The 26,553-nt window shown below is 42.0% G+C and overlaps 1 long non-coding RNA gene across 1 annotated transcript; it reads right to left on the reverse strand.

The window, feature by feature from the left end:
• Nucleotides 1–950: 950 nt before the first annotated feature.
• On the reverse strand, nucleotides 951–2,309 carry LOC309630554. Its single transcript, XR_014245752.1, has 2 exons — nucleotides 1,961–2,309; nucleotides 951–1,301 (listed from the first exon to the last, which is right to left on the reverse strand). It is a non-coding gene; the product is annotated as an uncharacterized lncRNA (long non-coding RNA).
• Between the last annotated feature and the right edge of the window lie 24,244 nt (nucleotides 2,310–26,553).

Genomic DNA, 26,553 nt, shown 5'->3' on the forward strand with positions numbered 1-26,553 from the left:
ATGCTCATGTTAAGAACACATCCATTACCACAGAAGAAAAATTGATTAATTGTATTGAAATGATAAAAAACCCCAAATGTACTGTAAATTGGAAAAAGATAATGTCGACATGAAAATGCTCATCATCACAGATATTATACATGAGTGACTATGGCAGTTGCACACAGAGGTGGACACCATTATCCTTCAACTATATATGAATATGCCAAATGTATGCCTTGTTAAGCTCACAATCTTTTTCTTTTTTTTCTGGCCATCCCGCGCGGCACGTGGGATCTTAGTTCCCCCACCAAGGATTGAGCCTGTGTCCCCTGCAGTAGAAGCACGGAGTCCTAACCACTGGACCACCAGGGAATTTCCTCAGCTCACAATCTTAAGAGACAAAATATTTGCTCCTAAAAATTAAAACACGATAACCTTTAAAATATTGTGCAATTTATAAACATGTTTTGTGAATTCAGTGAGTAGAGTGGATATTTTCACGTCTGTTATAAAAGGTACTTTAAACACTCATAAGAAAGCCCAGTGGGTATCAAGATCAAATGCAATCAGCTACAGTCCCATACAAATTAAAGACATCTAGCAAATACTGATATATGTGTCCACATAAGAAAGCATATATAAGTATATAATATATAACATAAAATCAAATACTATATTATTTTATTAATACTTAAAATAAAATCATATTAGAAAATGTACCATGGTGAAATCAGAAACATCTTGGTATAAATAGATTACAAATATTTATGCAGGTTTCGTTATGGGATGATAACTGTGAACCAAGTGGAAATTGTAAAGAAAGCTCTCCATGGAAAAATCCTGACTATATATTTAAAATGCATGCTTATTAGAAAGTCTCTCCCCTTGTTTACAGTGGGAGAAAGTACCTTTGAAATACATTAGAAAAATGAAAAGCTTTAACAAGACACAGGAATACATTTTCTTTCTTTTTTTTTTAATTTTTTAAAAATTTATTATTTATTTATTATCTTTATTTTTTTTTGGCTGTGTTGGGTCTTCGTTTCTGCGCGAGGGCTTTCTCCAGTTGCGGCAAGTGGGGGCCACTCTTCATCGCGGCGCGCGGGCCTCTCACTACGCGCGGGCCTCTCACTATCGCGGCCTCTCTTGTTGCGGAGCAGAGGCTCCAGACGCTCAGGCTCAGTAGTTGTGGCTCACGGGCCCAGTTGCTCCACGGCATGTGGGATCCTCCCAGGCCAGGGTTCGAACCCGTGTCCCCTGCATTGGCAGGCAGACTCTCAACCACTGCGCCACCAGGGAAGCCCCCAGGAATACATTTTCTGATATAGAAAATAATCAAAAAGGAAAAGCAAAGAAACAAATGGGCAATGACAAATCTACAGAGAAAAATATCAATTCTTATGGGAAAGGGGCTTATTATTTTTAAAAAAGGAGATTATAGATATTCTAATTTACCATTTGAATAGATATACAAAATTAAGCTAAATGCCTTCAGATTTTGAATTTATTAGGATAAAGTTTATTTGCAATTATATATCTAACTTACATTCTATCCGTATTGTCTGCCCATAACAGGTGTCTAAACACCTGTTGTCTAAGCCCTTGAGGATAAGGGGAGGCAAGCACTCTTCTACGCCACCCAATAGACATTTTTATAACATTTTGTGGGGCATATGAGGAAAAATAATGAAAGTATGTTCATAAGTGTAAGCTTTCCCCGTTTCGCCCCGGGATTCTGTATGTCTTGCCAGGCATGTGCCGGTGTCCCCAGCTCATTCAACTCACTGGACTGGAAGGTCCCTATAACTTGAATTTTCCTTCCACGACTCTCCACGTGTTTCGGTCTCTCTGAATCTGTGCAGCGTTTTCTCCCACAAAAGAACCCCGAGTCTGTGACAAACCCCACGGCATGCATTTCCTCCCGCCAAGCCGCTTAAAGCCAGATCCTGCTGTAAAATAAGCCTTGTTAAAATATTACCTGAAAAGTAGGGAGTAAACTACCGGGGGAGCATCCAGAAAAGCAAGGCTCTGCGCTATTTAAGAAAAAACCGTCCTGGACGAGCGCCCCACAGCCCCTCCTCAGACGCTGGGGCGCAGACCGGGAGCGCTTGTCTCCGGCAGACGTGACCACACGCAGGCACTTGTGGTGCTTCCTCCGTTGGTTCCGAAGAAAAAAAAAAATCTCTCGACCTCAGGGAAGAATGGCCGAAGAATGGCCACCGAGCATGTGGGCGGGTTGCGCATGAGCCCCGCACGCAGAAGGGCGGGGTGGGGGGTGGGGGGTGGGGGGTTCGGCGCCACCTGCCGGCCGTTGAGGGCAGAGCAGGACGGTCAGAACTCCATCTGAAGGGCATGCGCCCCCCCCCCCGCCCCCCCTCCCCCAGCCTGGCTGGAACGCTAACTCACTCAACACATCAAAGCCCCATACTCTTTCCCGAAAGCACTGGTGATAGTCCGCTCCAGTCAAGCCTAGAAAAGCGCTGCCCATTTCCACCGTCAGATTCTCCACCGGATCTTCCGTCTCTTAGGCACAGAGGAGCACAGCTCTGCTCAGAAAAAAATCCTCCTTGATAAACTCCTGTGCAATCTTGATCATAACCACAAACAACTGAAGCAGAAGACAAAAGTTGAAAACCTTTGTGTAACAGGGAAGAGCTGAATTGGACTTCATGTTCCATTTACTTCTTTGACTTTAAACTTTGCTTTTCGTTGCTTTTGTTATTATAATCATGCCTAATGGCCTGCCTCGGGAACCTTGCCCGAGCCTGAATGTTAAACTAAAGGGCCTTTGTTCAGCTCACAGGGAGACCATCTGACCCCGCCCACCTGTGGACGGCTGCAAGAAAGGAGAAATTAACACATCCCCTCCCCGAGGCTGGTCATTCCAGGGGATATTTGCAAAACTTATGGCCTTTTTACTTTACTTCCTCATCTCCTCCCCTTCTCTGTGCTATAAAAGAAACTGGCATCCAAACCCTGATAAGATGGTTTATCGGAGACACTAGTCTACCATCTTCTCAGTCTGCCTGCCGGAATAAAGTCATATTCCCTGCCTCAACATCTTGTCTCCGATTCATTAGCCTGTCGTGCAGCGAGCAGAGAGAGCTTGGACTCGGTAACATTTGGACGTGTCAGCATTTGGGTATTGAGGCCCAGAGGTGATTCCAAGAAAGCAGTGGCTATCTGAAGCAGTGGAATACAGCTGTCATGCCTTGGAGCTTGTTAGAAAAGGAATCAAACTGTGCTTTTCTCTCATTAAGCAATTCCTCCAAAATATAAATAAATAAGGAAGAACATTATGCTCATGACCCTCTCTATTCAATTATATTTTTATGAACAAGAAAGTAATCTGCACTCATATGAGCTATAAAATATCTGAAAACAAAATAATGGTCATAGATTTAAAATATGATTCATCTTGATTATAACAAAAAATTATTTAAAGAGAACATGATCTATGTGTCAAATAAATAAACTTATGAATTATATTTTTAATTTATTCTTCAGAACTTCAAGTGGTATTTGCTGTTTTCAGATTTTGGAATAGATGTTTTCTTGAAAAACCTTCTTCACAATATTCTTTAAAGTTAGCTAAAGTAAGAGATATACATGAAGATATCAGTCATTTGAACTTTTTATAAACTTCTGTTTACTTCATATAACACCTCAACACGGGCTGTCAAATAGGAAATGACTCTGTTAGTTGATTTCCTACTAGTCAGAAATTCAGGGACCCAGCGACCTTCAGTGTGTCGATTTTCCATCCCAGCATGTGGCTTCAAATCTCAGTATGTTCCTTGGGTTTATTCTACTCAGTTGTAGAGGTGAAACATATGGCACATCATGGGGCACATTGCCATGACCTGAGCCTGTATACAGCAAATATCACTTCCACATCGATTTACTTGCTGAGAACTACTTCAATGTAAATTATCCTGGCCTCATAGCTCTAGAGGATGTGGGCACTTAAAGATGCAGATGGGGCATCACAAAGAGCTCACCTCCTGAGCAGAGCCCTTGGCCCATTGTACCACCTTGTGCAGGGAGGTGGGTTTCAGGGGCACTCACTGTCCTGGGGCCTGCCCATGGCCACTCGTTTGTGACCTCAGCAAGAGTCCTGGCCACTCCTGCTACATATCCACCTGCATCTGCCCACATTAGAAGGCCTGTGAACCTGTGCCTGCCTGAGCCCACACACACCAACATCCCACCCAGTGCTGATGGAGCCTGAGAACATGCCCACCCAAGTGCATGCTTATGCAATTCTGCTTCCAAACTCCCTTCGTGTAGTTGGGAAGCTGAGGCCCTGAAAGAGGTAAGGACTGGTTTAGGGTTCAGTTCATGGGCAGAATCCAGAAGAAAAGTGATGATTCCAGCTCCCTAGGCCAGGACTCAATCCTTCCTATCATATTTAGTTTGGAAATAAAAGCCCCTAAGATTTTGGTGACCCCTGTCATCACCTCCATTCAGGCCATTTTTCTCTCTGTATCTCCATAAGCACAGAGGGGTGCACAAACAGAAACAGACTTTGTAGTTGGGAGCCATGAGGCAGTGGTTAAGGAAGAACAGACACACTGTAAGTGACAAGGGAGAGAGGAGAAAAAGGTTGGAGACATCTCTGCCATGGATCAGGCACATCCACTCCCCTGACAATATGTCCAGAGGCCCATAGCATGAGGGGGATTCTGGGCTTGGGCCATCTCCCTAGTGTTCTCCAGGGGACAGGGCCTGGGGCCTTACAGCCTACCATTCTCAACTCCTAGAACTGAGCTGAGCACACATCCCATCTCCCAGTATAGTCAAAGGCTACAAGTGAGAGGGACTATTTCTCTATGAATTGGGTGCTTGCCTTGGCTGATGCCAAGTATTCTCCATGCTTGGAAAGTCTGTTTGAACTTGATCTTCCACCAATGACCCTCTGTGCTCTGAGAGCTTGGGAAAATGCTTTCAACTCATGGAGGTCCTTCAGCAGAGAGGAGCTTGGGGGTTGGAGAATGAGCACTTGTGGTAGAGCAGAGTGGGGCACAGCCATGGGCCAAGAGTCAGGGGTCCAGGAACAAGACCAGTTCTAGTTGAATCCTAGGGGTCTTCATTTGGCAGTGTCAACTTAAAGACAAATGAGTTTCATGAGCATAAGTTTTATTCAGGGCCTTACTGAGGATTATAACCCAGGAGACAGCCACTCAAAAGCTCTGAATACACTGCTCCAAAGAGGTAGTGGAGGAGCAAGTATGTATATGAATTTTGTATATATTAGTAGTATACTACCCCAAAGTAGTAAAGATGTATGCTTGACTACATGTATACATGTATACATGTATACATGTAGTCAAGCATACCTCTTCGTAAAAGATTACTGCTAGTCACAAAGAACAGATATCTCAAGGTCATGTTTTTAGTACTTTTCTATGTGTAGAAAGATGCAAGAATTTGGGGTTATTGAAATTCTTCCAGAGATATGCATCTTACTATCTAGGGGCCCATTTACCCAAAGCACAGAGTGCCTCATCCTGTTCTTTTCATCATGAATTCCTGTTAGGATTTACTGTAGGTGGGTGACTACAGTGGACTGCAACTTCACCCTTGTATAACTTGCGGGTGAGCAATGCTCTTTGATTTTGTGGTTGCTGTTCACAGAAGTAAGGGGTTTTATTGCCCTGTCTGAGGTGAGGATGCCTAAACTAAACACCCCAGAGTGTGGGGGGCAAGGAAGGGAAAGAGTGGTTTCTGACATCCAGGTCACAGCTGAGACACATGCAGGTTGTGCTCTTTTACCCCTGGGACTCTGGAGAGCTCTACCTTGAGGACCCCCAAATAAAGACTCAGACCTGGTGCTGCAGTGCCAGCGCTGGCCACCAGGGAGCAGGGAGCCTCCCGGGTCAACGTTGCCCACTGAGATTTCCCAGAGCTACAGGAGCAGGCAGAGTATTGCAGAGGTCATTCTGGCCATGCCCCTGCCTCAGGAACAGCATACACCTCCTATTACAAGTGATCATACCTACAGACTGAGATGGACAGAAGCAGGAAGGGGAGCTCCAAGATCTTCCCATTTGTTTATTCAGTAAGTATGCTCTTAGAACTCACCCTGTGCCTAGTTAGACCATGTGCAGTGTTGAAAATGACCAAGTGGTCCCTGCCTTCCAGGAGTCTGAAGGAGAGAAGGACAAAAGGATAAAAACAAGACATGTGAAAGAAAAGAGCAACTGCTCTACCAAAAAAAACAGGGTGTTGTGAGGAAGGCTTGGGAGTCCCTTGGTGGGAGGGTCTGAAAGCCTCATTGAGGTGATATTTCCTGGGCCCAGAATGGAAAGTGGGAGCCAGCCCTGCACATGATGGGGACAGTGTGTCAGCGAGAAGGCACCACTGGTGCAGAGATCCATAGGTAGAAGTGAGTTGGCCAGAGGAGGTACATCAGGTGACCAGTGTGGCTGAGGGAGCCTGAGAGGTGAGAACAGGAGACAAGGGTAGATAGTAGGCCTGGTAGACTGTGGTAGGCCTGGTAGACTGTCTTTTAGCTGTTTGTCCTCTCTGACAATATTACTCCAAACTTAGCACTTATAAAGCAAAAATGTTTAATTGCTCACAGTTTCTGTGGACCAGGAACAGCTTAGCTGATGCTTCTGCCTCGAGGTCTCTATGTACTTGGGGTCTCCACTGAGGCTGAATAGTGGGAGGCTTTTCTTCCAAGCTCACTCACCAGAAAATTGGACTAAGGGCCTGAGTTCCTTTAATTCTGTTGTTATTGGAACTCCCTCTCTTTTCTCCTCTGTGGACCCCTCCATAGGACAGCATCTAACATCTGTGCCTTTGCCCCCAGATCCAGGAATATAAACAGAGAGAGAGAGACAAAGAGATAGAGACAGAGAGAGAAACAGAGGGAGAGAGATAGGGAGTGAACATAAGAGAATGAATAAGAGGGAAGTGACAATCTTTTTGTCATTAAAACTTAGATGTGACATCCCATCACCTTGACTGTGTTCCTTTGGTCAGAGACCACTTACTAACCACTTAGTGGTGCGAGTAGGATGTATGTACCAGGGCTGGGGGTCAGTGGCAGCCATTGTGGAGTGAACATGGTGATATATTCACTACAATTCACCCAGAGCAAGAAACTGAGGTAAGACTTTGATTAACGGATATTATTGATATTAAAAACTAGAATGTGCTCCCTGGGTGTCATAATTATGGTCTCATCAGGCTGAACATAAGTCTACATTAAAGATAATTAAAAAGCCCAAGGGCAACAGTGAAGTATAGTAATATGGAAGGATCAGTACCTATTTCAATGGTCAAGTAAAAGGTAAAGTCCATAACATTTTATGTGTAAAAGAATTTTACTTAAATAATTCATATTACAGCTATATCACTCTGGTTTTTAAATTCTACAAGGTTATGTGTCCTAATGAAGTAAATTTAAACAGAATTTGCATCACTTGTTTTATAGATTAAGCAATATTTGATTATATACCCATTGAATTCAGAGTTGCAAGAGGTTTTGGAAAAATATTTAGTATCCCTATCTATCTCCATTTTACAGATAAGTAAACTGAGGCCTAGTGAGGTCACCACTTGAACAATGACACAAATAAGATTCTCTGGCACCTGGTTTACATTCTTTGCTCATTGAGGGAAAAGGAAGTACTTTCCTTTCTAGAAGTTTAGTAGACAAATTCTTTGTGTCATTTTTAAAGAAGAATGACATCAGTGAACATTTGAAAGATATAAAAAAAATTATCTTAAAGAAAAGTTTAGGATCTTGTTTTGTCCCCAAAATGTAAAATATAAGATAATTACTGTTCTTCCCATTAGCACTGATGCAAAATAGGTTTTTGAGATGCGGGAACTCTCACAGAATGTTAGTGTTTTCAGTTTAGCCTTCAACAGGTTTTTTAAAATGTCTTAAGTTTCAGACCCCTTGCCCTTCTAGTCAATCCTGGGCACCATAACTGGGTTGTAACACACATTTTTTTCTCCAATACGAGTCACCTTATGCAGGTAATATCAAGACTAGCAGTAAGACTTACTACAGGTGTGCACCTGACAGCACTTAAAGTCTCTTTCACAGATTCCCATGCAGGTGGCACAAACTGGTGGATGATGGTTTTACCTTTTGTGATATGATCAGTTCTTTCACCTGTAGGATGACTGAGGTTAGAGTCTACATCTCATTCATAAAGGAGATGTAACACTCCAATGCACCTTCACATATGTCCAGTTCATCTCTCCCATTTACAAACTAGAACTCAATGGAAATAAACAGGGGCCACAGAGCAACATACAGTTCAGTCTTGGGGTTTGAGCCCAGTTTCTTCCAGTCATTCAAAACTCTTCTAAAATTGACTCCAGACTCTGGATATACCACAATGAGAGGGATTATGAGTTCTTGCATGCAAGAGTCATCCCACACTCTCTTTATTACCCTACAAGATAAGCCCCCTCTCATGGGATTGAGAAACTCTAAACATCAGTGGAATCAGTGAAATGAATGGCTAACTTTTTTAAAAAAATAAATTTATTTATTTTTATTTTATTTATTTTTGGCTGCATTGGGTCTTCGTTGCTGCGCGCGGGCTTTCTCTAGTTGCGGCGAGTGGGGCTACTCTTCATTGCAGTGTGCGGACTTCTCATTGCAGTGGCTTCTCTTGTTGCAGAGCACGGGCTCTAGGCATGCAAGTTTCAGTAGTTGTGGCTCTCGGGCTCTAGAGCACAGGCTCAGTAGTTGTGGTGCACGGGCTTAGTTGCTCCACGGCATGTGGGATCTTCCTGGACCAGGGCTCGAACCCGTGTCCCCTGCATTGGCAGGTGGATTCTTAACCACTGCACCACCAGGGAAGCCTGAATGGCTAACTTTGAAGATGAGGTGACACTGGGCACAATCCCAGCCCTATCTCTCACTGCTCCCATCATCTGTGAAGACAGTACACACATTGGAGAAGGTACCATTTCTTGTACTCATCTCATGCTTGCCCACCAAACATATTCTTCTCGTCATGCCATCACATTTCATGGCCCCATCCTCATGCCATTGCTTCTAGATTTCAGGCTGCTGCCTTATTCCACCAACCAGATCCTTTTTACATCTGAAATTGGAGTTCAATAGTAAACATGTTTAGCAGCTTGACAAAGCAGGTTTTGGCAGTGATTTAATGGATATGACCTCCAAGGTGCAGGCCATAAATTAAGAAAAAATTTTACACACTGGATTTCATAAATAACAAAAACTTTTGTGTCTCAAAAGACATTATCAACAGAGTGAAAACACAACTTACAGAATGAGAGATCATATTTGCAAATCATATATCTGATAAGGGCTTAATACCTGGAATAGATAGAGAACATTTAAACTCAAGGAAAAGAGCAAACAGCCCAAATGAAAAATAAGCAAATGATGTGTAGAGACATTTCTTTAAAGAAGACATATATATATGGTTAATAAGCATAAGAAAAGATATTCAACATCACTTATCATTAGGGAAATACAAATCATCACACAATGTGATACCACCTCACATCCATTAGAATGACTCCCATCCCCCCAAAAAAAAGAGAGAGAGAAAGAAACAAAGAAGTGGGGAAATTGGAACCCTCGTGCATGGTGGTGAAAATAAAAAATGCTATAGTTGCTCTGGAGAGCAGAATGGTAGTTTCTTTTTTTTTTTTTTTTTTTTTTCTGAGACTTTTCTTCCCTCTTTTTATTTTTAAGAATTACGAACTAAAATTCACTTTTTTGGTGTACAGTTTTATGATTTTTAACATCTACATAGAGTAATGTAACCAGCAATACAATTAGGAACAGTTTCATAACTTCTCCTTTCCCAGGCAAACTCCCTCATGCTATCATTTCAACTGTACCCTCCCCTATCCATAATCCCTTAGCAACAAATGGTCAGGTCTCAGTGACTATAATTTTGTCTTTTCAAGAGTGGATTTTTTCTTTATTTTATGTATACTGAAGACTGTATATTTTCTTTTGAGACTTAATCCATTATTTTCTTAAATTCACAATGAAAACTGTGTTCACAATTTTCATCTGTTCTATGAAAGTATTTCCCTGAAGTGTTTGTCAACTACAGTCTTTTTGTTTGTTTTATTTTTTAAAAATATGCATATTATGTCTTTTTTGATTACTTATTTTTAAAGGATTTTTTTAAACTTGAGACAATTTTTTAAAGATGTTCTCATGGGAAAAATACAAGACTAGATTCCAGGCCTATACCCGAGTGTCTTATGCCTGTTTTATTTAGTATTTAATTCTAACCTGGTAAATAAAGGTAGGTAAACTGTGGGCTTTTCAGTCAGGAAATATTTTCTTCTCCCCTTTCCCCATGGAAATAGTCTGCTACTTGCAAGTATGGCTTATTTGTATAATTCCATATTTATATCCGCTTCCTCTATTCCTCAAAAGTAAATAAAGTCTAGAGATGATCCTGACAGCAACCCCTGTACACTTTCTCTACTTTTGTAAACATGAGATTTAGGCTTCACACCTCAGTTTTTGCCAATCCCCTTCCTGAAGGGTACTCTGTTGGCTCCTTCAGAGAGGCCACTGTGGCATCTTCTCCCTGCTTCCTATCATAGCTACCAGCATCCCTTCCACTTATTACATGTTGATTTAGGTAATCTGTGATCTCCTACCTTTCCCAAAAATGGTTTATATGTTGTTTCTTTTGCCTTTCATATTTTATATAATTTTTGAAGAAAAAAAAAAAATAGGTTAACTTTACGCCACATCCTTCTAGCTGAAAATACCAGATGAAGCATTTCTCCAAACAGCTTCTCTCAGCTTGCAGAGTTTTCCACAAGGGACTCTGGAGCTCCCAGAAATACCATCTACATGGTGCAATCTGGCTAGATCTGGAAGCTTAGTTCCTGGTTACAACACAATCATTTCATACTTGGGGCTCACACTGCTTTTCAGGAAGAATGTGTATAACATATGCACTTCCAATTAATGGAATTTTGCAAACATCAGGCTCTCATGTTTTGTTTTCCTTTTAACCAAATTTACAACCAGAGAAATGGAGTATGTGCAGAGATATTTCTTTCTCTCACTAATCTGGAAAGTATAGCACCAACCTTAGTTTTCTAAGACATATTTTTCAAAAGCATGCAGATAGAGATCTAGTTTAAAACGTACTTTCTAAAGCCCAATCTGAAATATTTTATCACAACTAGATCTCCTGTTCATTCACACTCTGCAGATGAATGCCAGAATATTCAGAGAGCTTTTTAATTAAAAAGTGACTGTAGTGATATATAATAACCAAGCAGCTGACATGCTGTAATTGCATCATTATCATTGGTTCTCCTAAGATTTTTATAATAAATGCTGAAATGTCCCAAGAAGCCTATTTGTAACAATATATACAATAAGAATAGTTTCTAAAAAGAAGTTAAAAATAAAATTACCATATGATCTAGCAATTCCACTTCTGGCTATATACCCAAAATAATTGAAAGCATGGTCTTGAAGACATATCGGAACACTCGTGTTCATAGCATCATTATTTCTAATAGCTAAAACATGGAAGCAACCCAAATATCTGTCCAGGGATGACTGGATAAGCAAAATGTGGTATATACACACAAATAATGAAATATTATTCAACTTTAAAAAGGAACAAAATATTGACATATGCCACAACATGGATGAACTTTTAGGATATTATGCTAAGTGAAATAAGATAGTCACAAAAATGCAAACCTTGTGTGATTCCAATCATCGGAGGTACCTAGATAGTCGAATTCATAGAGATGGAAAGTAGAGTGATGTTTGCCAGGGGCAATGGGAGGTAATGGGAAGTTATTGATTAATGGGTGCACAGTTTTAGTTTTGCAAGATGAAAGACTTCTGAAAATGGATAGTGGTGATAATTGCATAACAATATTAATGTATTTAATACACTTAAGATGCACTTAAGGACATGTGCACACAAAATAATTAAGATGGTAAATTTTATGTCGTGTATTTTGCATCAGTAAAAAATATTTTTATCTTAAAACTTCAAGTACAGAGACATGAGACGAGAAAAATTTTATCTTGCCAAATTTACTCTTCTATTTTGACCCTGCTAATTTTGTCCCAACCATTTCATCTGAGACAACTTTGATCAAAGTATTCTGATTCTGTGCCTACTAAAGCCTTGGAATCAGAATTATATAAAAAAAAGAGTAAAATATTTGCTGAAAATTTCAGAGGTAACTTAATAAGACATTTTAATTCTTAGATCAATTTTTTTCCTAGCTAATATCTGTAATTTACTATTTTATATAGAATAAAATATGTTTAAGGAAATTGGATTAGGTAGTCAGTAATATGTTTAATACACCAAAAAGATGTATACAGATCATACATTCTAATGTGATATGATTTTGTTCACATTGTTAAAATGTATAATTCTGGCCAAAGTGGTTAGTTAACATTTGAGTTTATAATATATTGCAGCAAATTCTGGATTAATAAGATAGCATTTTTATTTGTATTACCTTTTAACTATATTGGATAAATCTCTCCTTTACTGTTCTTTGGAATGGGTATTTTCATGAACCATATTATATTACAATGCTTGATTTATCATTTAGCTTAACCTTTTCTGAAAACCTCCTGTTGAAAGATGGAACATTTCGTTAAATAAAACTTTTACTAAAAAAAGCAGTCCAACAAAATGATTTTTGACTATAGGCTTGCTTTTACAATGGACTGTTTATAAAAATGCTTTCTTCTTTTCGTATAAAGATAGGTTACAAATATATTATTGTCATTTTCAATTACAGACAATGACATAATATGCATTTTAATTTTTCATGGCTAGTATACTATTTCTGAAAAAAGCTTCTTTTAGTCTATGATTATACCTGAAATCAAGAATAATCTAGGAAACCTCGTAATAACTGATTCATTATTTATTCATTTTGATGTCTCTTTCAGGACAGTTTTTTAAAAGGCCAGTTTTTCTAAAATAGGCCATAAAGTGTTTGAAATAGTGATGAAATAAACATGAGAATCAGATGATGCTCCATTTTGTTATTTCTATCATTTTCCTTTTCTTTTTAAATGAAGTATAGTTGATTTACAATATTGTGTTAGTTTCAGGTATAGAGAAAAGTGATTTATATATATATATTAGATTACTTTCCATTATAGGTTATTACATTCCCTGTGTTATATAGTAAATCCCTGTTGCTTATCTGTTTTATGTATAGTACTTTGTTCTGTTTATCCCATACTCCTAATTTATCCCGCCCACCCTCCCTTTGGTAAACAAAGTTTGTTTTCTATGTCCTTAGTCTATTTCCATCTTGTATATAGATTCATTTGTATTATTTTTTAGACTCAACATATAAGTGACATCATATAACATTGTCTTTGCCTGACTTCACTTAGTATGATATTTTCTAGGCCCATCTATGTTGCTGCAAATGGCAATATTTCATTACTTTTATGGCTAACATTCCATATATATACTATATATATATAGCTCACATCTTCTTAAACCAATCATCTGTTGATGAACACTTGGGTTTTTTCTGTGTCTTGGCTAGTGTAAGTAATGCTGCTATTGAACATGGCGGTCCAGGTATGTCTTCTACGTAGTTGTTTTACGTTCAAGATATATACCCCAAAGTGGATACATACCCAAAAGTGGAATTACGGGATTATATGGTAGTTACATTTTGCATTTTTGAGGAATATTCATACAGTTTTCTATAGTACCTGCAACAATTTACATTCCCGCCAACAGTGTAGAAGGGTTCCCTTTGATTCACATTATTGCCAGCATTTATTATCTCTCACCTTTTTTTATGGTGACCATACTAACATATACAAGTATAAGAAAAGTATGTGGGGAGGAGGGGAGAGGGAGAAGGCCTCTGAGACACATCTTAATTGGTCTCTCGTCTTGTTTGCAGGGATTCTGTTGGTTGAATGCCTGCAAGGGGAGGTGGAATGGCCTTCAGATTGTACCAGCTTAACTAGCATCGCAAACCACCTGTTGTAGGCTCTGAAGATAACCATCGTGAACCCGCCACCCCCCAGCCCCTGCCAAAATCACTAATCATCAGGGAAATGCAAATCAAATTTTTTCCCCAATCAATATTGAGTCAGTGATCAATTTTACCACATGCAATGGTAAAATGCAAAATCACGATGATAAAATTTACCAGAATTTGTATAATTCCGATATTAACCAATATCAGTTTCATTTTGTGTGGATGATTTTAACTAGTATTATTCACCTTGTGGGTTCAAAGTCTCCATGGAGTATATATGGTGGGATCAAAGCTTGTATACCTTTGATATACAGGGATTCAATTTTGACTCAGAGTTTCAGGAATATGCTGGTTGCCTAAACAGACTCTAAAATCTCAAGCCTGCTTCACTCCTTTTATGAAATAGAAAGGATTTACTCAGATCTACTTACCAGGCACAGGTGGGTGAAGCCATACAAGTGGTTCTAATCATTCTACTGGGAACAGAAAGCAGACATCTCACTCGTATTTCCTGGTTTGAAAACAAGACTTTTTGTTTTTCTGTGAATGAATTAAAAAGCTAGAAAAGAGAAACTGTGGTAGGTGAAAAAAATGTCCAATTTCTCTGACAATATCATTATCTCCTCCTCTTCATCCTGAAAATAAGTTAGGGAGAGAGAACTGGTAATTTCCACTGTTTTTATTCTCCCTTATCTTTGAGAACAGCAAGTTAGATTTCTTTTGGGAATCAATTCAATAAACTAAAAGATAAAATTCTTGACAAGTCTTGCAATTAAGGATTACCGGACAAAGTTCAGGTCAGTGACGTCTGACCAGATGTAAATGTGGGACTTTGAGGAGGCTCCTCAAAAGGAACTAATAGAGCTGGGAGGGCCTGCTTTGCCTCTTTCTCTTCTCCTTCCTGTGGTCTGAGATGCAGACATAGTGCCTGATACAGGGAAGAGATCCAGCAGCCATCCCAGATCATGAACAGCCTTGATGATGGAAGTCGCATACTAAGATGCTGGAGCAGAAAGACAGATGATCTGTGACCTGACATGATGGGAATTCCAGGATTAGTTTGGAGTGCCTGCCGCTAAGGTTCTTTTATAAGAAAAAGAAATAACTTTCTCCTGATTATGCCACTAATATTTCTGGATTTCTAGACTAAAAGTACAAGTTTTCCATTGAATAACTGTTTGACCTTGGACGAGAGAGGTCCTTTCTTTGGGACATATCCCCTTATGCAATCACACAGAGCAAGTGTGGAAGCAGATTGTAGAATTCTGATATCTGATGTTTTTGCCTGATTGCCATCCCTGTTTCTTCTATAGGGAATAAAATGAGTGTGAAGGGGTGAGGAGGACAGGCACTCTGCTGCATATGCTTTGGTATATTGTTCATGTATGCATGGGAAACCGGGCTCACAGGCCAGAGCTGTCTTTTGGCCTTCGCATGGACACAGGGACTGGTGACTGGCAGGTTTCCCCCATTTCCCCAAATGTATTAGTGCCCATGACACCTTTTGAACCTGCATGCAATGAAGAGTTTTCCATAGTAACCAGAAGATCTTTTTAGCAAGCTACCACCACAAAGCATTTAAAACACTGTTTTTTTTTTCCCCTGTGAAGGGAAGTTTTACCCAGTATGTGATACATGTAGTGATTGATTAGTTCTATAAACATGTAAATTTAGCATTAGTAATTCCTATGTGATGTTGACCTAAACTAAGTGTGCTCAATGCCATTGGAGGGTAAAGCCTTGCAGATAGCACAGTTAAAGTGTTTCTCATATAAGGAGCGTAGCTGATTGTATCTTCCCATGAGAAAGAAATACTATGAATTGTGTTTCTTTCATTGATTGGAAGATGTATTTGAAGTGTGTTGCATGTAGTATATTGTTTAAGAGATCTGTAATACTGCTCTTTCTAGAGGTAATTTAAGCTGTGCTCAGCTCTGTGTTTTAAAGATACATAAGAATGAAGGCTGTTCACACAGTGGAAGAGGCTTATATTCCATAGAGAAAATGCATGTGTTTCTTACAAGCTAGATGCTCTAAGTTTATACAGATTGTTCTTACAGTGTATGGAACTTGTACCCACAAATGGGAGTAGCTAGTGAAATAATCGAGAGACCTGCAAATCTACACTTTCTAATGTTTAACTGAAAGCCGTGTGAAGTTACCAGCACAAAGTTTTCTAAGTGTTCTTTCTGTGAAGTGAAGTTATAACCAGTGCTTGATACATGTAGTGATTTCTTCCATACTCTTGTAAATTGAGCCTTTGTAGTTCCTGTGTGATTTGAACTAAACTAGGTGCGCTTAATGCAATTGGAAGGTAAAGCCTTTCAGAATGCACAGTCAAAATGTCTCTCACATAAGGAATGAAGCCAAATGTTTCCTGCCATTAGAAAGAAATGTGTCCTTTCATTGAATGGAAGATATATTTAAAGTGTGATGCATGTAGTATACAGTTTAAGAGATCTGTAATATTACTCTTTCTAAAGGTACTTTAAAGCTGATCTAATCTCACTGTTCTAAAGACGAATAAGACTGAGGGCCTTTAACACAGTAGGAAAAGGCTTGTTTCCCATAGAGAAAATGTATATTTTTTACAAGTTAGATTAATGAAGTTTTATACAGATTGTACTTTCAGTGTATGTAACTCAAAGGCTAAGTTGAGTCTTTCCTCAAAACAGGCACCTGAGAATATAAGCAAAGACATTTTCATTTTTCTTTATTTTTATTTTAAAAATGTATGTGTATATTATATAGTCTTTTTGTATGCAGACTTGCCTTACAGTAGACTACAATCATTCCAAAATGTTCAGTCTATTTAAGTTATTGTTATTAAATAAGATGTACACAGTCTAAATGGATAAAACACAATATTCAGTTCAAAGAAAAAGCCTTTTGAACTCACAATAAAGAGCTTCCAATAGTAAACAGAGCACCTTTTCACCAAGCCACCAGCACAAAGTTTTCTAACAGTGTTCTTTCAGGAAAGAGAAGTTATAACCAGTGTGTGACACATGGTAGTGAAATGTGCCATAAAAGTGTGCATGAAGTATCTGTACTTCTTATGTGACGTTGAGCTAAACTAAGTGTGCTCAATGTGACTGGAAGGTAAAACCTTTCAATAGCAGTTAAAATGTTTCCCATATAAGGAATGCAGATGATTATTTCTTGCCATAAGAAATACTATGCACAGTGTTCTTACATTGAGTGGAAGATATACTTGAATTGTGAATCATGAAGCATATTGTTTAAGAGATCTGTAGTATTGCTCTTCCTAGAGGTAAAGTTGCGCTAGCTTATGTGTCCTAAATGCGAATAAAGCTGAAAGCCTTTCACAAAGTAGGAAGAGCTTTGATACCAACTGAGAAAGTGTATGTATTTCTCACAAGCTAGATGAAAGAATTTTTATGCATCCCGTGATTTCAGTGTATGGAACCTGTACGTAAGATTTGGAATAGCTAGTGAAATGTCTGAGGGGCAGGCAAATCTACTATCTTTAACGTTTAATTGAAAGCTGCTTAAATCTCTTTGTTCAAAGGACAAATAGGAGTGAGACCCTTTTAGACTGCAGGGAAAGACTTTTTTTGCAGTTAGTAAAAGTATGTGTTTCTAACTAGATAGATGAAAGAACTTTTGGCACAATGTTCTTTCAGTGAATGGAAGTTAGGTCAAGTGTTTGAAGCAAGGAGTGTTCTCACAGACTTGAAAAACTAGTGTTTCTATTAGCAAAAATCTTTACTCATAACAGGTGTGAAACTGAGAATATAAGCAAAGGTCTGTTGAACCAGTATAAAATGAAGTGTGTCAAAGCAACCAAAAAAAAATTTTATGAAACTATCAGAAGAATCTTTCTCTAACACTGTAATTTCTGGAAAGAAAACAGGTTGGTGATACAGGTAGAAATTTTTTCCCTAAACTTGTAAATCTAGCATTTATAAGTCATCTATGATGTTGAGCTAAATTAAGTGTGCTCAATGTGATTGGAAGGTAAACGCTTTAAAAAACAAAGTTAAATGTTTCTAATATAATGAATGGAACCCACTGTTTACTGACATATGAAAGAAATACTATGCACTGTGTTCACTAGCTACTACCTTTATGCACTGAGTTCTTTTAGTGTATGGAACTTAAAATAAGTGGCTGAAGGAGTTTCTATGGGCTACTTTGAGTCTTTCTCAAAACAGGTACTTAACTGAAAATAAAAGCAAAGGTATTTAAACCTGCATACCCTGAAAACTTATCCATACTATCCAGAAGAACTTGAAACCACGGAATTAGCCCAGATTTATTATGAGTGTTCTTGCAGTTCATTGGAGATATATGCAGTCTCGGATACACGTAGTGCTGTGCTCTATCTCTATACACAGTTCGTGGCTGAAGCAGGTAGGGTTTTGTTCCACTGGTTTCGAAGACTTGAGTTTCTTATGAGCCACTTTGCGTTCCTTCCTCCACACAGGTACGCATGACTGAGACCACGGGCACTGATTCTGGCTTTCACAACCTGGGTACCCCGAAACGATTTCCATGCTATCCTGGAGACCTGTGTACCATGGACCCAGCCCAAGGTTTGTCAAAGCGTGTTCTTTGTGTGCATGCAATCTGAAATGCAATCACCTAGTGACTTGCTTTATATAGACTTCGCAAGCAAGCACTGGTCATCTCAGTGGGAGGTTGGATGCCCATGCTCGGGGACGTCAAGCCTTTCTGGAGGCCTAGTAAACAGGTCTCTCCTAGAAGGAATGTCCAGTAGGTGTGTCTGGCCACGAGAGAGTGGTACTTACTACGCACTGTGTTCTGTCTTCAAGTGGAAGTGATATATGAAGCGTGAGGCAGGTAGGATGTGGTTTAGGAGACGGGCAAGGCGGCTCTCCCTATGGTGCTTGAAGTCGCACTAAGCTCTGTTGTTCAAACAGGCAGGGTGTGGCGAAGGCCATTCGAAGAGAAGGAAGAGGCTTGTTTCCCACAGAGGCAGAGTCTGTGTTCTGACACGCTAGATGAATGAAGTTTTGCACAGAGAGTCCTCTCCGGGTAGGGAGCTGGTACCTGGGATTTGCAGTAGCTGCAGAAATGTTTGAACAGCCTGCAGAAGGCCGGCATTTCCCCAAGTTGAGTGCAGAGCAGCGTCGAAGCTCCATGTTCCAAGCCCAAAGAAGAGTGGAAAGCCTTCCAGGATGCTGGGAAGAAAGGCTACTTTCCCGTTTAGTAAATGTGTGTGTTTCTCACAAGCCTGTGGGAAAGAACATTTATGCACCGTGTTCTTTCAGGGTAGAGACCCTAAGCCAAGCGGCGGAAGTAAAGTAGTCTTTTCCTTCACAAGGTCAAAAACACTTAGTGTTTCTATAAGCTTTCCTGTGACTCTCCCGCAACAGGTCCCTAACCGGAGATGGACGCAAAGGCATTTGGGCCCCACGTGAAAACGCAAAGTTTCCCACGGTAAAGAGAACACAGTTTTGTCTGTTGGTCTGTCTTTAAGTGAACTACCAAGAGGCAGAAGGGTTTTTCAACAGTCGTCCTTGTGAAAAGTGATTTATCAGCGGGGCGGAACACAGGTAGTGATTTGTTCCTGGAACTCGTGAGTCAAGCCGCTCTAGTTCCTCTGTGATGTTGAGCTAGAGTGAGTGGGCTCATAGTGATTGGAGGTGGGCCTTTCAGGCAGCCACAGTTACCATGTGTCTCATAAAAGGAATGTGCCCGTTTGGCTCTTGCCATAAGAAGGATTGCATAATCGAGTTAATGCCCTAGGTAGACCTACGTGACACTGGATCTTCCCAAGGCCTAGCAATGCTAAGGGAAAAACAGTACATTTTTTTTAGGCTGACTTTAAAGTCGAGTTTCTGCTTGGGGTGGAGAGATGTCAGGTGTGAGTTCCCAGAATGAATGCTCAGCACAGTGTTTATTCAGTGCAGCTCAGGTTTAAGCACACAGGCACACTTGCAATGCACATAATAGCGGCTAGAATGGTGTTCATGGGGCCGTTTGAAAGCTTTGGAAATCTAGGAATCCAACGAAGAGAGCAGTGCGTTGTCCTTCACTCTGCATACAAAGAGGTGATCCCAACAGCTTATGTGGCTGGATGTTGCTCAGAAGCCAGAGAAGAGACATTCGGTACACAATGTGCCTGCATAGGAAAAGGTACGTAGGCGAGAGTCCTATGAATCCTGAAGGGAAACTAGCATTCAAGCACTATATTGACTAAGCGTTCTTGGAAAGTACAGCATGCCCATTTCTTTTTTAAATTTTTTCTTTTTTTATTGGGGTATAGTTGTTTTACAAGTTTGTGTTAGTTTCTACTGTATAGCAAAGTGAAGTAGTGTTCCCTTTGCTATACAGCAGGTTCTTGTTAGTGATCTATTTTATACATATTAGTGTATATATGTCATCCTAATCTCCCAGTTCATACCCCCCACCCCCATATGCCCAACTTTCTTGATGGAGAAACTGGAGCTTACTTTGTGGCTAGTGGTCAGGTTTAGTTTGCCCTTTAGGCCAAGAGTGCTGTGGGATGAGCTTGCAGCAAGGAATTGCAAACACCCTGTTTCTTTGGAAAAAACTCCCTTTTCCTCACAGAGGATTTGGTTCAGTGAATAGAAGATGGGCAAAAACAGTGATTTTCAGGCAGCTTTGAGGCCACAACTATCCAGCTTGCATGGAGGGAAAAATACTGCTTTTCCCATCAGGCCCCAGTTTCAAAGGTGACAAACAGCTTATGAAACTACAGTTTCTAACCAGCAAAAAGACACACATGCAACACACTGGGACCTTCCATGAGAAAACTGTGGTACGCAGGAACTTCTACATGTGGGGAATTGCCTAATAGAGTTAATGCCATTGCTAGGCCTAGGTGACATTGGATCTTCCCAACGCCTAGCCATGCTAAGGGAAAAACTATACTTTTTTCAGGCTGGAATTAAAGTTGAGTTTCTACTTGAGGTAGAGAGATGTCAGGTGCTAGTTCCCAGAATGAACGCTAAGCACAGTGTTTTTTCAGTGCAGCTCAGGTTTACGCACACAGGCACAATTGCTATGCATGTAATACCAGCTAGAACGGTGTTCCTGAACCTGTTTGAAAGCTGTTTAAACCTAACACTCCAGGGAAGAAAGCAGTGTGTTGTCCTTCACTATGCATTCAAAGAGGTGATCTCAACGGCCTTTGTGGGTGGATGCGGTTCAAATCAGAGAAGAGGTGTTCGGTACACAGTGTGCTTCCAAGAAAATGGTGTGGAGCTGAGAGTCCGATGAGTCCTGAAAAGCATACTAGTCTGAAAGCAGTACATTGACTGAGGTTTCATAGAAACTGCTACATGCCCAACTCTTTTGATGGAGAAAATGGACCTTATTTTGAGGTAAGGTCAGGTTGAATTTGCCCTTTAGGTAAAGCGGCCTTGGGGATGAGCTCCTACCCAAGAATTGCAAGCACCCTGTTTCTTTTGAGAAAATACTCTGTTCCTCACAGAGGCATGCCTGCAGTGAATATAAGCCGGGCAACCTCAGTGTGCTTCAGAGAGTTCCAAGGTTGCAATTACCCAGCTTTCCAAAGGGGAAAAGACTGCTTTTCCAATCAAGGTCCCTATCCTAGTTGACACCCAGCATAAATACCTGCAGTTTTGGACCCGCGAAATGAGACACACGTGACAGACTGGAAACTTTGCTGAATCAATTTAACTGCACAGGAATTCTGGTGTGGTGAATCGCCTAACCCAGTGAAGGCCCGAGGAAGGTCTAGGAGGCACTGGATCTTCCAAAGGCCTAGCAGTGTAAAGTGAAGAATTGTGTTTTTTGGTCAGGCTGGATCTCACGTCGAGTTTTTGCTTGAGGCAGAGAGACGGCAATATGAGTCGCCAGAAGGGACACTGAGCAGAGTGTGTTTCTCAATGCAGGTCAGGTTTCAGCACTGAGGCCGTGTTGAATGACACATAAGACCGGATCAAACTGTGTTCCTGAGCTGTTTGCAAGCGGTGTCAACCTAGGTCTCCAAGGAAGAGAGTAGTGTGTTGCCCTGGACTCTGCATGCAAGAAGTGTTCTGAAGGGCCTACACGGTTGCTTGTTGCTCAGCAGGCAGAGAGGAGACTTGGGGTACTCAGTGTACTTGCATGGAAAATGGTGCAGACGCGAGAGACCTAGGAGTCCTGAAAGGCATACTCGCGTTCCATTTAAGCAGAACAACGAGGAAGACCTCATGGAAACTGCTGCATGCCTAAATTGCCTGATGGAAAAATTGAACCTTACACTGAGCTAGTGGTCACCTTGAGGTTTCCCAGAACTACCGAGGGCTGCGGGATGAGCACCTACATAAGAATTGCAAGCACCCTGTTTCTTTGGAGAAAATACTGTTTTCCACCCACAGACGTGCCTGCAGTGAATAAAGCCGGGCAAACTCAGCATGTCTCAAACAGCTCCAAGGCTGCGAGTATCCAGCTTTCCACAGGGGGGAAAGACTGCTTTTCCAATCAGGGCCACCTATCCTATTTGACACCCAGCATAAGTAACTGCAGTTTTGGGGCCGCGGAGCACAACACATGCGACACACTGGGCCCTTCACTGAATCAATTTTACTGTGCAGGAGTTCTGGGTGTGGTGAATTGTGAAACCGAATGAAGGCACGAGGAAGGCCTAGGTGGCTTTGCATCTTCCAAAGTACTAGCAGTGTAAAATTAAGAATTGTGGTTTTTGGTCAGGCTGCATCTCACGTCGAGTTTCTAATTGAGGTAGAGAGATGGCAGGTATGCGAGCCCGGAAGGCATGCAGAGCAGAGTGTGTTTCTCAGTGCAGGTCAGGTTCAGCACTGAGGCCCCGTTCCGTGGCTCATAAGACTGGTTCAAACTGTGTTCCTGAGCTGTTCGCAGGCTGTGTCGGCCTAGGTCTCCAAAAGAGAGCAGTGTGTTGCCCTGGACTCTGCAGGCAAAGTGGTGTTCCAAAGGGCAGGCATGGCTGCTTGTTGCTCAGCAGGCAAAGAGGTGACTTGGGCTACTCAGTGTAGTTGCATGGAAAACATTGTGGACACGAGAGACCTAGGTGTCCTGAAAGGCATACTCATGTTCCCTTAAAGCAGAACAATGACAAATGCCTCATGGAAACATCTGTATGCCTAACTTGCCTGATTGAAAAATTGGACCTTACACTGAGGCTAGTGGTCAACTTGTGGTTTCCTGGAACTACCAAGGGCTGTGGGATGATCTCCTCCCCAACAATTGCAAGTACCCTGTTTCTTAGGTGAAAATACTCTTTTCCTTGCAGCGGCGAGCCTGCTGTGAGTACAAGCAGGGAAAACTCAGGGTTTCTTAAACAGCTCTAAGGTCGCAAATATCCAGCTTTCCCAAAGGGAAAAGACTGCTTTTCCAATCCGGGCCCCATATTCTAGTTGAACCCTGCATAAGTACCTGCATTTTTGGAGCTGCAAAGTGAGACACGTGACACAGTGGACTCTTCACTGAATCAATTTTACTGCGCAGGTGTTCTGAGTGTGGCAAAATGCTGCACAGAGTGAAGGCTCGAGGAAGACCTAGGTGGCGTTGCATCTTCCAAAGGCCTAGCAGTGTAAAGTGAAGAATTGTGCTCTTTGCTTAGGCTGGATCTCACATCAATTTTCTGCTTGAAATAGAGAGATGGCTGTATGAGTTCTCAGAGGCAGTGCAGAGCAGACTGTGTCTCTCAGTGCAGGTCAGTTTTCCGCAATGAGTCCAACTTGCACAGCACATAATACAATCTAGGACTGTGTTCCAGAGCTGGTTGCAATCTGTGTCAACCTAGGTCTCCAAGGAAGAGAGCAGGGTGTTGCCCTGGGCTCTGTATGCAACAAAGTGTTCTGAAGGGCCTACACACTGTTTTTTGCTCAGAAGATAGAGAGGAGAAGTGGGGTACTCAGTGTAGTTGCATGGAAAACTGTGCGGACGTTAGAGACTAGGAGTCCTGAAAGGCCTACTAGCATTCCATTAAAGCAGAACAATGAAAAATTCCTCATGGAAACTGCTGCAAGCCGAACTTGCCTGATGGAAAAATTGGACCTTAACTGAGGCTAGTGGTCAACTTGCGGTTTCCCAGAAATACTGAGGGTTGTGGGATGAGCACCTCCACAACAATTTCAACCACCTTGTTTCTTGGTGGAAAATACTCTTTTCCTCCCAGAAGCTTGCCTGCAGGGAATACAAGAGGGACAGCCTCAGGGTTTCTCAAACAGCTCCGAGGCCGCAAGTACGCAGCTTTCCAAAGGGGAAATGACTGCTTTTCCAATCAGGGCCCCCTATCCTAGTTGACACCCAGCATAAGTACCTGCAGTTTCAGAGACATGAAGCAAAACACACGTGAAACATTGGGACAGTGTGTCGCGTTGGACTCTGCATGCAAAGAAGTGTTCCGAAGGGCCTACACGGCTGTTTGTTACTCAGCAGGCAGAGAGGAGACTTGGGGTACTCAGTGTAGTTGCATGAGAAACGGTGTGGACGCGAGAGCCCATTGAGTCCTGAAAGGCATTCTCACGATCCATTTAAGTGGAACAATGACAAAGACCTCATGGATACTTCTGCACGCCGAACATGCCCAGTGGAAAAAGTGCACGGTATGCTGATCTTAGGGGTCACCTTGCAGGTTCCCAGAACGAATGGGGGCCGCAGGATTAGCTCCACTCAAAAATGGCAAGCACCCTATTTCTCTGCGTAAAATACTCGTTCCCTCCGCAGGCGTGCCTGCACTGAGTAGACGCTGGGTAATTTTAGGGTTTTGCAAAGAGCTCCGAGGCTACAAAAATCCAGATATCCAAAGGGGAAAGGACAGGTCCTCTAAGCAGGGACACCTATCCCAGTTAACAGCAAACATAAGTACATGCAGTAATGGAGCTACGAAGGGAGGCCAACGCGACACTCCGGGCCCATAGCTGAATAAATTTTACTGCACAAGGGTCGAAGTGTGGCAAGTTCCCTAAAGGAGTGAAGGCCTGAGGAAGGCCCCATAAGGCACAGCACTTTCTAAAGGCTTAGCAGTGTAAATTGATGAATTGAGCTCTTTGCTCAGGTTGGATCTCACCTTGACTTCCTGCTTGAGGTAGAGAGTGGGGAGGTATGAGTTCCCAGAAGGAACGTGGAGGAGAGGGTGTCTGTCAGTGTAAGACACTTTTCCGCACTGAGTCCAAGTGGTCCAGCACATAGGACCGTGTAGGATGGTGTTCCAATACTCTTTGCAAGATGTGTCAACCTAGGTTTCTAAGGACAAGAACAGTGTGTCGCTTTGGACTCTGCATGCCAAGAAGTGTTCCGAAGGGCCTACACGGCTGTCTGTTGCTCAGCAGGCAGAGAGGAGACTTGGCGTACACAGTGTAGTTGCACGGGACACAGTGCGGATGCCAGAGCCCTAGGAGACCTGAAAGGTCTACTCGTGTTCCATTGAAGCTGAACCACGACAAAGACCTCATGGAAACTGCTGCACGCAGAGCTTGCCAGGGGGAAAAATTGGTCCTTACGATGAGACTAGTGGTCGTCTTGTGGTTTCCCAGAACGAACGAGGGCTGTGGGATTAGCTCCCCCTAAGAATTGAAAGCACCTGATTCCTCTGGGCAAAATACTCGTTTCCCTCGCAAGCGTGCCTGCAGTGGATAGGAGCTGGGCAATTCCACACTTTTGCACACAGGTTCTAGGCCGCAAGAATCCAGCTTTCGAAAGGGGATAAGACTGCTTTGGTTCGTGGAGGCTAGCGGTCACCTTGCGATTTCCCAGAACGAACGTGGGCCACAGATTCGCTCCCCTCTGAATGCGCAAGCACCCTGTTTGTCTGGGGAACATACTGGTTTCCTCCCCAGGTGTGCCTGCAGTGAGTAGAAGCTGGGCATATTTAGGGATTCAGAAACAACTCCGAGGCCACGAGTATCCAGATTTCCAAAGGGGGAAACGCTGGTTTTCTAAGCAGGGCCACCTAACCTAGTTAACACCCAACCTAAGTACTTGCAGAATTGGAAGTGCAAAGGGAGACCATCGCGACACATTGGGCCCTTGGCTAAACCAGTTTTATTGCACAGGCTTCTACGTGTGGCAAGATCCTTAACCGAGTGAAGGCCTGAGGAAAACCGAGTTGGCACTGCATATTCCAAGGGCCTGCCATTGTAAAGTGAGGAATTGTGCTCTTTGCTCAGGTTGGATCTCACCTCGACTTCCTGCTTGAGGTAGAGGGCGGGGAGGTTTGAGTTCCCAGAAGGAAGGCGGAGGAGAAGGTTTCTCTCGGTGTAAGTCACTATTCCTAACTGAGTCCAAGTGGCCCAGCACATGAGACCGTGTAGGACTGTGTTCCAGGGCTCTTTGCAAGCTATGGCAACCTAGGTTTCGAAGGAAGAGAACAGTGTGTCGCGTTGGACTCTGCAGGCCAAGAAGTGTTCCGAAGGGCCTACACGGCTGTCTGTTGCTCAGCAGGCAGAGAGGAGACTTGGCGTACTCAGTGTAGTTGCACGGGACACAGTGCGGACGCGAGAGCCCATTGCGTCCTGAAAGGCATCCTCGAGTTGCATGTATGCAGCACAACGACGAACACTTCATGGAAACTGCTGTATGCCCAACATGCCCGTTGGCAAAAGTGGAACTTACGGGGAGCCTAGTGGTCACCTTGCG

This window comes from Balaenoptera borealis, assembly GCF_965194805.1.
Source record: "Balaenoptera borealis genome assembly, chromosome: 6".
Taxonomy (NCBI): Eukaryota; Metazoa; Chordata; class Mammalia; order Artiodactyla; family Balaenopteridae; genus Balaenoptera; species Balaenoptera borealis.